This window comes from Oryctolagus cuniculus, chromosome 4 (assembly GCF_051225735.1).
Source record: "Oryctolagus cuniculus isolate XC-2025 breed Fujian yellow rabbit chromosome 4, ASM5122573v1, whole genome shotgun sequence".
Lineage (NCBI taxonomy): Eukaryota > Metazoa > Chordata > Mammalia > Lagomorpha > Leporidae > Oryctolagus > Oryctolagus cuniculus.
The window spans coordinates 140,287,253-140,299,408 of NC_142870.1; the positions used below are offsets into that span (position 1 = coordinate 140,287,253).

At 37.7% G+C, this 12,156-nt stretch overlaps 1 protein-coding gene and 1 long non-coding RNA gene across 13 annotated transcripts in view; one reads left to right on the top strand and one right to left on the bottom strand.

The window, feature by feature from the left end:
• The window catches only part of LOC149127135 (uncharacterized), a 563,175-nt gene that overhangs the window by 115,170 nt on the left and 435,849 nt on the right, over nucleotides 1-12,156 (top strand). The window lies entirely within an intron of this gene.
• Nucleotides 1-12,156, bottom strand: part of RASA2 (RAS p21 protein activator 2) — a 126,173-nt gene that overhangs the window by 15,561 nt on the left and 98,456 nt on the right. The gene's annotated exons all lie outside the window — the stretch shown is intronic.

The window sequence follows — 12,156 nt, forward strand, 5'->3', positions numbered from 1 at the left end:
ATCGCTATTTGCAGATGACATGATTCTGTTTGTAAGGGAATGAAGACTCTACTACAGACTACTGGAACTCAGTTTGGTAAAGTTGCAGGCTATAAAATTAATACACAAAAATCAACAGCCTTTGTATACACAGACAACGCCATGGCTGAGAAAGAGCTTCTAAGAACAACCTCATCCACAATAGCTACAAAAAATTTAAATACCTTGGAATAAATTTATCCAAAAAAATCAAAGATCTTTAAATGAAATTATTAAACATTGAAGAAAGAGATAAAGGCTTCAAAAAATGGAAAAATCTTTCATGTTCATGGATTGAAAAATCAGTTATCATAAAAATGTCCATACTACTGGAAAGCAATTTACAGATTCAATGCAATACCAATCAAAATACCAAGGACATTGTCCTCAGATATAGAAAAAAAAAATGCTAAAATTCATATGGAAACACAGGAGACCCTGAGTTGCAAAAGCAATCTTATACAACTTAAAACAAAGCTGGAGGCATCACAATACCAGATTCCAAGACATAGTATAGGGCAGTTATAATCAAAACTGCCTGGTACTGGCAAAAAATTAGATGTGTAGACAAATGAAACAGAATAGAAACTCCAGAATCAATCCACACATCTACAACCAATTTATCTTTGACAAAAGAGCTTAAATCAATCCCTGGGGCAAGGACGGGTGGTAGAGCTCAGACTTGAATCCAGACAGTTGGATAGGAGATGTATCCTGAACAGCATTTCAACCACTGTGTCAGATGCCTGCCCCTTGTGTTTATCGTTTTTATTCTTTCAGTTATTGCTTCTCACTAGTCTCTTTGAAGTTCCCCCTTGCATCAACAATCTGAGTTGGCTAAGGATTTTAGGGAAGTTCACATGCAGATTAAACAGCTCCTCTTCGATTTTTAGCTGCTTTGGAAGCCCTGAACTCCATTCTCTAACTTGCACCAATAAAATGAAGCCTTCTGTGTGACTTTTAGCCAATTTACCCTGCACAGGCTAAAAGTACTTTCAAGGGAAAGCCATGTAAACATAAACCTTAGAATGGTCCTTTTCTGTCAAGAGTCAAACTTCAGGGAATAGTTCCACATATATTCTGTACAAAGTATGTAACTGTTCATCTAATGCAAGCTTCTCTACTACAGAACTCTTAACGTGCTCATTTTTAAAAGGAAGTCATTTCTCCAGTTGCTCATGCATAAATTCTTGAAGTGACCCTTGACTTCTTCCTTGCACTCCTGGTATTAAATTCTTTAGCAAATTCTGAGCACTTTCTTTAAAATAGATGTAGAATGTGACTCGCTTGTACAGTTTTTACTATTACTACCATTATCTTCTCTTCCCTGGATTACTTCAACAGCCTCTTTAAGTGGTCTCCTTTCCCCTTCATTCTATTTTCTATGTAACAGTTCATAGGGTATATGTGATCATATTAAAACATAAGCCAATGAAACTTCTCTAATGCATTTCCATCTTACTCAAAATAAAAGCCCTGTGATGGCTCATAAGGACATATCTCTTCTGTATGCTTTTTTAGTATGTGTATATTTTGACACATCCCCTAAATATGTGTAATTATTAATATGAGATTTCAATACATGTATAAAATGTAAAATGATCAGATCAGCATAGTTGGCATTATTTATCACCACAGAGTTATCATTTCTTGGTCTTGGGAACATTTACATACTACTTGTTATTTTGAAATATTAATTGTAGTTACCCATAGTTATCCTACTATGTAATAAGAACACTAGAAGTTAGTCCTCCTATCCAATTGCACCACTGTATCTCTCTCTCAATCTACCTTCCTCTATACCAGGCTCTGTGAACCACTATTCTCTCTACTTCTATGACATCAATTTTTTAGCTTCCATGGATAAATAACAACATATACAATCTTTGACTTCCTATGTTTGGATTACTTCATTTAATATAACATCCTCCAGTTCTATCCATATTCCTGGTGCAGATGTGTCTTCAACATACTGATTTCATTTCCTTTGGCTATATGAGTATATCCAGTAGTGGGATTGTTAGATCAGAGGACAGTGCTAGTTCCAATTTCTTTCTTTTTTTTTTTTTTTAAGGACTTTCCCAAAATGGCTTCACTAATTTGCATTCCCACTATATATAAAAATACTCCTTTCTCCACATCAGTGTCAGGATTTGTTACTCTTTTTGCTAACAGCCATTCCAAACTGGGGTGAGATGGTACCTCATGTTGTTGTTGTTGTTGTTGTTGTTTTTTTTTTTTTTTTAAGATTTATTTATTTGAGAGAGCTACAGAGAGTCAGAGAAGAAAGGCACAGAGAGGTCTTCCATCCGCTGGCTCAATCCCCAGATGGCCGCAACAGCCGGAGCAGCGCTGATCTGAAGCCAGGTCAGGAACTTCTTCAGGGTCCCCCAAGCGGGTGCAGAGGCCCAAGCACTTGGGCCATCTTCTACTGCTTTCCCAGGCCACAGCAGAGAGCTGGAACAGAAGAGGAGCAGCCTGGTCTCGAACCAGTGCCCATATGCGATGCTGGCACTGCAGGCCAGGGCGTTAACCCACTGTGCCACAGCGCTGGCCCCTCATGTGGTTTTGACTTGTATTTCCCTGATGTTTACTCAGCATTTTTTTCTTACACTTGTAGGTCACATGTATACTGCCCTTTGAGAAATGTCTGTTCAGATCCTTTCCACACTTCTGGATTTATTTATTTATTTATTTTGGCTGTTGAGTTAGATATTATTCCCTTGTCAGAAGAAATTCTGTAGGTTATCTCTTCCCTCTGTTTCCCTTGCTGTGAAAAGGTTTTTAGTTTGGTATAATCCCATCTGCTAATTTTTGCTCACATTTCCTGTGTTTTTGGGATCATTTCAAAGAAATCCTTAACCAATGTCCTAAAGCACTTTCTTACATCTTCTTCTGATTTCAGTTGAAGTCTCTGATCCACTCTGAGGTTTTGATTTTTGTATAGAAGTGAGCAGCAGTGATCTATATTTCTTTACATGTGGATATCCAGCTTTCCTAGTATCATTTACTAAAGACTTTCCTTTCTTCAGTGCATGTTCTCTCATGCCGTCTCTGTCAAAAAACAGTTTGCTGTATACAGATGGATTTATTTCTGGGTTCTCTGTTCTATTGGTCTTTAGGTCTTGTTTCTATAATCAGCATCAGGCTGTTTTGATAACTATAGATTTGCAATGTATTTTGAAGTCATATATTGTAATGCTTCCAGCTTTGTTTAGGACTGCTTTGGTTATTTAGCATATTTGTGGTTCTGTACGAATTTTTAAGAGTTTTTTTCCATTTTAGTGAGAACTGCACTTACCTGTAGGTTATTTTGGATAGTATGGACATTTTAATATTCTCCCAATTCATGAACATGGGCTGTCCTCCCTTTTGGTATGTCCTCTTTGTTCATCAATATTTTGTAGTTTTCATTGGTCCTTGCTAGATTTAACCCAAGATTTTTGTTTGTTCTGGCAGCTATTGTGAATGGGTCTGCTTTCTTGAAACTTTCATTTCAGATGCAAATAACTAGAGTTTTGTATGCTGACTTTATATTCTGCAACTGTACTGAATTCATTTATTAGTATTAGTTTTTTTGGTGGTATCTTTAGGTTTTTCTTTTCCCTACATGTAAATCATGTTGTCTGCAAATGGGAATAATTTGACATCCATTCCCCTTCCCTACCTGGATGGCTTCCTTTCCTCCCTCCTGCCTTCCTTCCTTCCTAGTTAAGGACTCCATACTATGTTGAGTAAAAGTGCTGACAGTGGGCCTCCTTGTCTCTTTTTCTGGTCTGACTTAGGGGAAACATTTTCAGCTTTTTCTCTATCATTATAATGTTGGCTGTGGGCTTGTCACATGCACTATTTATCATTTTAGGATATGTTTATTCTATGTTTAATATTTATTTATTTGTAAGCTGGAGTTACAGAGAGGCAGCAAGACACAGACAGAGGTCTTCTATCCACTGGTTCACTCCTCAAATGGCTGCAACGGGTGGAGCTGGACTGATTTGGAGCAAGGAGCATCCTCTGGGTCTCCCTCGTGGGTGCAGGAGTCCAATCACTTGGGCCATCTTCTACTGCTTTCCCAGGCCACAGCAGAGATATGAATTGGAAGTGGAGCAGCCGGGACTTGAACCGGCACCTGTATGGGATGCCAAAATTGCAGGCTGCAGCTCTACCCACTATGCCACAGTGCTGGCCCTTAAATATTTAATTTGTTGATACAGAATTTTATCAAATGATTTTTCTGCATCTATTGAGATGATTTATGGTTTTAGTCCTTCATTCTACAGATATGATGTTTTAGGTTACTGGTTTGCAAATGCTGAACTATCCGTGCATCCCTGGGATAAACACATTTGATTATGGTGTATAATCTTTCTGATGAGCTTCTGGATTCAGTTTACTAATCATTTTGTTAAGAATTTTTATATTTTTTTTCTTCTTATGTCCTTGTCTAGTTTTGGCATCAGGATAACACTGTCTCCACAGTGAGTGAAATGGTCCCTCTCTTTTGATTCTTTGAAATAGTTTTAGAAGCACTGTTAGCTGCAAATCATCTGGTCCTGGGCCATTCTTTGTTGGGATACTTTCTAGTTATACCAATTCCATCTCTTTAGTCATTGTTGGTCTGTTCAGGCTTTTTAGGTCCTCAGAGTTCAATGATATATGTGTCCAGGAACACAACCAGTTCTTCTAGGTTTTCCAATTTCTTGGTATATATTTGTTCACAGTAGTATGTAATGAGCCTTTATGTTTCTGTGGTATCAGTTGTCAGGTCTCCTTTTTATCTCTGATTTTAGAGTCTTTTTTTTTCTGGTAAGTCTAGCTAAAGGTGTGCTGTTATCATTTCAGAAAGTCAACTCTTCATTTCATTCTTTGTGTATTTCCCCTCTATTTTGTTGATTTTTTACTATATATCTGTTTTCTCTCATTCTGCTCATTCCTTTTCTAGTTCCTTGAGTTGCATTCATTAGACTCCCTGAAATTTCTTTCATGTAGCACTTACTGATATAAAATATCTTACTGCTATTTTTCTATATTCTGTAAGTTCTGGTATATTCTGTTTCCATTTTCATTTGCTTCAAGACATTTGCCACAGCAGAGAGCTGGACTGGAAGAGGAGCAACCGGGACAGAATCTGGCGCCCCGGCCAGGACTAGAACTTGGGGTGCCGGCGCCACGGCGGAATATTAGCCTATTGAGCTGCGGCACTGGCCTGCTTCAAGACATTTTTAAATTTCTCTTTTGATCTCTTCATTGACCCACTGATTACTCAAGAGCATGTGCATTCCATGTATTTGCCCAATTCTTGAAGTTTCCCGTTGATGTATAGTTTTATTCCATTATGATCATAGAAGATAAATGCTATGACTGATACTTTTGAATTCACTGAGATTTGTGTTCTACCATATGGTCTATCCTGAGTACTGAAGAGCAAAATGTATCACCTGCAGTTGTTGGACAAAGTGTTCTGTAAATGTCTATAAAAGTTCATTTGGTCTACAGTATTGTTTAACTTTATAGTTTCTTTGTAGATGAGGCTGGAATCTGAAGTCTGAGGCAGAAACTGAACCCAGCCACTCTGATGTGAGTTGAGATGTGGGCATAAATTGCTAGGCTACACACCTGTTCCCTCTTTGTTAATTTTCTGACTGGCTGATTTGTCCTCTGATGAGTAGTGGGGTATTAAAGTCCCCAGGTACTAGTGTGCTAGAATCTATCTTCCTTTTGATATCTAATGTTTGCTTCACATAACAAGATGCTTCAAATAGTTGGGTGTGTATATGTTTACATATGTGTTTTCCTCTTGTTGAATTCACCTCTTTATCATTGTATAGAGGCCTTCTTTGTCTGCAGTTTTTGTCTTATTTTATTTTCTCCCCTTAGGTTTCTGTTTGCATGGTATCATTTTCCATCCCTTCACTTTCAGTCTATGTATGTCTTCTCTGGTACAGTACTTAGTTTCTTGTAAAGCAGCATATCACTGGGACTTCTCTATTTTTAATTCACTTGAGGTTATTACTGATAAGTAAAGAAATACTCCTGTCAGTTTGTTCATTTTTTTTTCCTGTTTGTTTGGAATATTCTCTTCTCATCTTTAAGGCCTGATGTCTTCAGTACTGATAAACTTTGATTCTTCTCTTTCTTTTGTGTATGTGTTCTGATAGTGAGATCTGCACTTCATATGTGCTATGATTTGAATAATTTTGCACTTAAATTCATATGGCAGTGTAAACTCTGAAGTCTTATATTAAATACTATTAAGAGGATAGAAACTTAACCCAACTATGGTGTGTCACAGTTTGGTCTTTGGGAAGTGGTTAGACATGGTCATTAGGGTGGAGTCCCAAGGACTAAACTCTGGTGGCTTTATAAGAACATACACTTGACAGAGACAGACATGTGTACTCCATGTCTCTTTATAATGTGATGCTTTGTGCTGTCTTGGGACTCTACCAATAGGAAGGTCACCATCAAATGGTGCACCTCTGCAACTATGAGTCAAAATATACCTCTTTTCTTTATAAAGTTAGCCTGCCTGAGGTAGGTCATTGTAACAAAAAGCTGATTAAGACAGTGTGTTTTCATTATGGTAATTGCAGTCTTTCTACTTGTAGCACAGAATTCCCTTAAGCATTTCCTGTAGGGCAGATCTGCTGGTAAGGAGTTCTGTCAGGTTTTGCTTGTCTTGGAAATAGTTTATTTCTCTTTCATTTCTAAAAGATACCTTTACTGGGTTAACAGCTATCTTGGTTGGCAGACTTTTAAATTTCAAGATTTGTAATATTATCTTTTCTTGCCTGTAAGGTTCCCACTGAGAAGTACGCTGTTAGTCTAATGGGGATGGCTTTATTAACTTGACACTTTATTCTTACTTTAGAAGACTCTTTGGTACTTTTGATAGTATAAATATAATATGCCTTGGAGAAAACTGTTTTTGGTCAAATCTACTAGGAGTCCTTTGACCTGGATATCCATGTCTTTTCCAAGATTTGAAAAGTTTTCAGCACTCATTTCACTAAGTTTTCCACATCTTTTCTCATCTTTTCTTCTGGAATAACCATAATGTGAATGTTTGCTCACTTAATTATATCCCATAAGCCTGCAAGTCATCTTTGTTCTTTTCTTTTTTGAGTTATTTCAAAAGACCTGTCTTCAATCTGAGAAAATTCTTGTTTTGCTTATCCTAATCTGCTGTTGAGTCTCTCAATCACATTTTAAAATTTTATTTATTAAATTCTTAGCTCCAAGATTTGTTTCTTATGGGCTCTATTCTCTTTGCTGAATTTTTCATTTAAGTCATGAATAGTCTTCTAGTTTCAAAGGATTGAATTCTCTATCATTGCGTTTTCTTTTTTTTTTTTTTTTTTTTTTTTTTGACAGGCAGAGTGGACAGTGAGGGAGAGAGACAGAGAGAAAGGTCTTCCTTTTGCCGTTGGTTCACCCTCCAATGGCCGCCGCGGCCGGCGCGCTGCGGCCGGCGCACCGCGCTGATCCGATGGCAGGAGCCAGGAGTCAGGTGCTTTTCCTGGTCTCCCATGGGGTGCAGGGCCCAAGCACCTGGGCCATCCTCCACTGCACTCCCTGGCCACAGCAGAGGGCTGGCCTGGAAGAGGGGCAACCGGGACAGAATCCGGCGCCCCAACCGGGACTAGAACCCGGTGTGCCGGCGCCGCTAGGCGGAGGATTAGCCTAGTGAGCCGCGGCGCCGGCTCATTGCGTTTTCTTAAAATAATTATTTTGAATTTTCAAGCAATTCATCAAATCTTCAGGATCTGTTGCTAGTTACTGTGTTTCTTTGGAGTTGTAACATTACCTGATTTTTTCATGTTTTTTGTGAGTGTCTATACTGGTATTTGTGCATCTGCCTGATTAGTTGCCTTTACCAATTTTATATGATGGCTTTTGTTGTAAAAAGTTTTCTCTTGGTCCTAGGATGTTGGTTGAGTCATCTATTCTGTGTTGGATTTAGTTCCAGGTAGGTGTCTCAATGTAATCCATGTAGCTTCTTTAGCTGTAATCAACATTAGCAAGTTGTGAGGATGTCTCTCACAGAGCTTCAGGGGTTGTGGGACTGTACCACTAGTGGAATTCAGCTCTTTTAGGCAGGGTGTATTTACTGGTGGCTCTGGAGGTGCTGTGAATGGCTGTTGGGATGGAGTGCTCATCAGTTTCCATGTAATGTTATGAGGGTGGGGCTGTTCAGCCAGGTCTGTGTTAAGTGAGGCACAACTAGTATGGAGGCAGAGGTGGTGGTGGGGTTTGCATCAGTTTTGATGGCTATGTTGTGGGTGGAAGCACTCTGGTGGACTCATGTGAGTGTAGTATAGTCTGCTTGTTAGTACAGTGGGGCTCCTGTCTCTGCTGTGTGGGGACTGCACTGAACTGTTATGCCTCAACAAGCCTCTGAGGACTGCATAGGTGACTGTGGCTTCTAGGCACCTATCTGTGTAGTGAAGTCTGCAGAGCTGTTTCCCGGGTCTGAGGCTGGGTGGTTGGGGCCTTTCACCTGCTTTTCTGGGCCTTGGTGGCTCTATGATCCTTTTGATCTTAGTTTCTAAGATCCACCCCCTTTCTCATACTTACCAGCCACAAGTACTTCCTCCTATCTCTTGTGCATCCCTGGAACACTTCTATTTCAGGGCCCTTGTTCTGGCTGTTAGCTATTTGTGCAATACTCATCCCAAATGCTGACATCATTCAATCCCTCACCATTTTTAGGTCTTGGCTCAAATGTCATTTTTTCAGTGATGTCTTCTCTGGCTAGCCCTCATTAAGCCTATCATTTTCTATCCCCCTTTGCTGCTTAATTTTTTGTTGATCTCATTTATAATCATGGAACATCATAAATGATTTCGTTTTTCCCATCAATTCTAAATTACAACACCCAAGAGGGCAGGGATTCTGGTTCATTCTGATCACTGTTGATCTCTCCAAAGCCTAGAACAAGTTTCTGATTGGTACACAATTGGTACTTGATAAAAGTTGAGAAATGAAGAATATAAGCTGGACTGAATCAGTGATATGTTTTGTTTAGTTACTGTGGGAACATATGTACAACCTAAATGTATCATTTACATTTAAAACATCATTCAAGTTTCTTTTATACTGCCATAGACTATACAACCTAGAACATTTGGTAACATGGAAGCTGTATAAGTTCTACATACATATAACAGATCTTCAAAAGTAGACAATTTCAAAAATGAATTTGCTAATAGTCTATAAGTGTGTTTCGAAATTCTAACAACCTGGAACAGTGGTTCCTTAATTCAACCATATCTAGAAGACATGGTGTTCTTAGAAGAACATTCACTAATTGCCTTTATGTCACTAGTAATAATATAGTCATTACTATCGAGTATCTTAAAGAAGAGACTTCAGAGATAGAAGTACTGATCACACAGTGTGACAGATATTACTGCTAATGTGGCTAAAGAACCAAAGCAAGGAAATAGCCAAACTAGGCTTAAAATGACTTCCATAAAGAGCTTATACTTGATCTGAGGCTTAAAGAACAATAAATTATACAACTGAAGAAGGAAAGAAAAGGATGTCTAGGTGGAATATATGCAAAAGCATGGATATAAAAGAGCTCAAGTTAAATGCACTGCAAAATAATTTGGTGACTCCGTCTATGGAGGAAGCAAAATACAAAGCTAGATGAACTGCACGAAACTGCTGGACTATGAATAATCTTGTTTGATACCAGTAAACAACTAGGATAAGTTCTATTTGTAAAAGATGGCTTCAATATAGTTTACACACAAACACACACCTACATGTAATCATAAGCACACAGGTCCATAAAACTATCAAGGGAATTATGCTAGCTGAGTGAGTTATTTGCCACAAATTAATTTGACTGCTGCTGCTGATTTGCTTACTATTCCTTATTAACAATTATTTAAGTAGTCATAAAAAATTTAACAACCTACTGGAAAAAAATCCCTAAAATTAAGACAAAAAAAAATCTTCTCAACTAGACAATGCAAAGCCCCTGTGCTTTACTCATGGGAAAAGTACCTAAAGTGTTCAGCTCAAAGTCTTTTAATCTTATGCACAATTTTAACTGCATCTTCACAGTATGTTAGCAGTAAAAAATGGAGGTGGGTAATGGGGATGGGAGCAGTATACTATATCATGGTTCACCAACAGGACAAAAAATTTTAAGGTGACAGCCTAACCATGTAAAATAGAGAAAAACTGTATAAAGCAAACACAGGAACACAAAAAGCACAGCAGTCCAAGGCATTCAGCTGGGGAGTAAAGGCGTTCAGCTGGAGTAAATAGCTGCATTCACCTGTTAAGCAGTCCTGAAAACATTACTAAATCAGGATACCATTTAATAATATCAACGACAGCCCAAGTCATCTAGAAAATTTTAACTTACGTTCAATGAACTCTTTTTTTAGAAGGCAGCGAAGCATGTAATACATTTTGGAAAAATCCATCAAAAAAGTTAAAACAAAAAGCATGGATGCTTAAAACTGTAGGTTCTGTAAATCATCTCAATCTCCTATGTCTCATTTCTCTAGTGTCAATCTAACATAAAACCGTGTAGCTTCTAGTGTGTCTATTTTACACAGTAGCCTAAAAATTCCTCTAATTTATCCTCTAAAAGTCACTGTACAGAGGTTCTTGAGAATTGTGCATGGATTTTTGGGACTACAAACTCTATGAAATTATATGCAAAATTTCAAGTCTGTGTGCAATTTTAAGGAAAGTGTTCATCACTATCAACTAATTCTTAAAGGAGACTAAAAAAAACACAACAGATTTTAGAATACTGGTTTACAGTAGAAAAAGATTTAAATGAGGAAGAAACAATGCCTCATTTATTAATAGAGAACTGACCTTAAATATTTTATTTAAATGGATATTATTAATATAAATGTAGATAGTACCTATGTTACACATAATTTCTAAAACATTCAACATATGCTCAGACTAAAAAAGTCTGGAAAGGCAAATATATAGCCTACTGATCTTCAGTTATTTGAAAATTTGTATGCTGTAACAATGAATCTAGTTTTTTTATGTATGGCTAATATATTTGGACATCTGTAGTTATCCTGGCTTAACTGCTTCTAAAGTATGAAACAATTTTTTTCTTCTCTACTGCTTAAAAATGATGTTGGTGTTATCATTCCAACATTTATAGCAGCACAGACTCTTCATTTCCTCTGTAAAACACACTGAACAGTGTGCATGAGGTGCCAGATGTTTGTGGTCGCTCAGCTATTACTAAGCCAGCACCCTTCTGGTTTTTGCTTATGAAATCTGAAACTACTTATGCCAGTTTTCCATGTTGTAATTAAAATTACTTAAATATTACGTAAAGTGACAAGTGTCCTCTACTGAAAGAGGTTTACTATTTATTTGAAAATCAAGCAAAGGCTTTGAAAAGCTTCAAAAAAGGAACCCATACCCACATAAATAAAGGTGATTTATGTAGGAGCAACACAGATGTGACAGATTATAGTCACCCTCCCGCAAATCTAGTGGGATTCATACTTGGATTACTTTTCAAGTATGTAAATCCTATATTCACTTTGGAGAAACCTGAAAACTGACTCATTATGAATATATTCATACAAGACAAAAAGGAAATCTAATCTATACTTCTGTGTCCAAAGAAAAAACTTGGTTCTCTATCAAAAGACTGATAAAGAAATATATATAGAATATGCATCAGTTCTTTTGTTGATTTTTTAAAAATGATTCTTGGCTTTAACTGACCTTTTTGGATTAGTGAACATCTGTGGATCTTGATCACTTTGGAAGGGATTCTATTTACATGATTTTTAATCTAGATTCTAAACTCCTCTTGCTATCATATGAGAAGCTAATGGCCTGCTGTACATAAAGCTTTAAACCAAATTTCCAGAAAACTATGGAAATATTTTCATTTATTGAGAGTTAAAGAGACTGCCAAGTTCTAAGGGGTTTGTTTGTTTATTTATTTATTTATTTATTTATTTTTGACAGGCAGAGTTAGACAGTGAGAGAGAGAAAGACAGAGAGAAAGGTCTTCCTTCCGTCGATTCACCCCCTAAATGGCCGCCATGGCGCCGGCATGCTGCGCCGATCAGAAGCCAAGAGCCAGGTGCTTCCTCCTGGTCTCCCATGCAGGTGCAAGGCCCA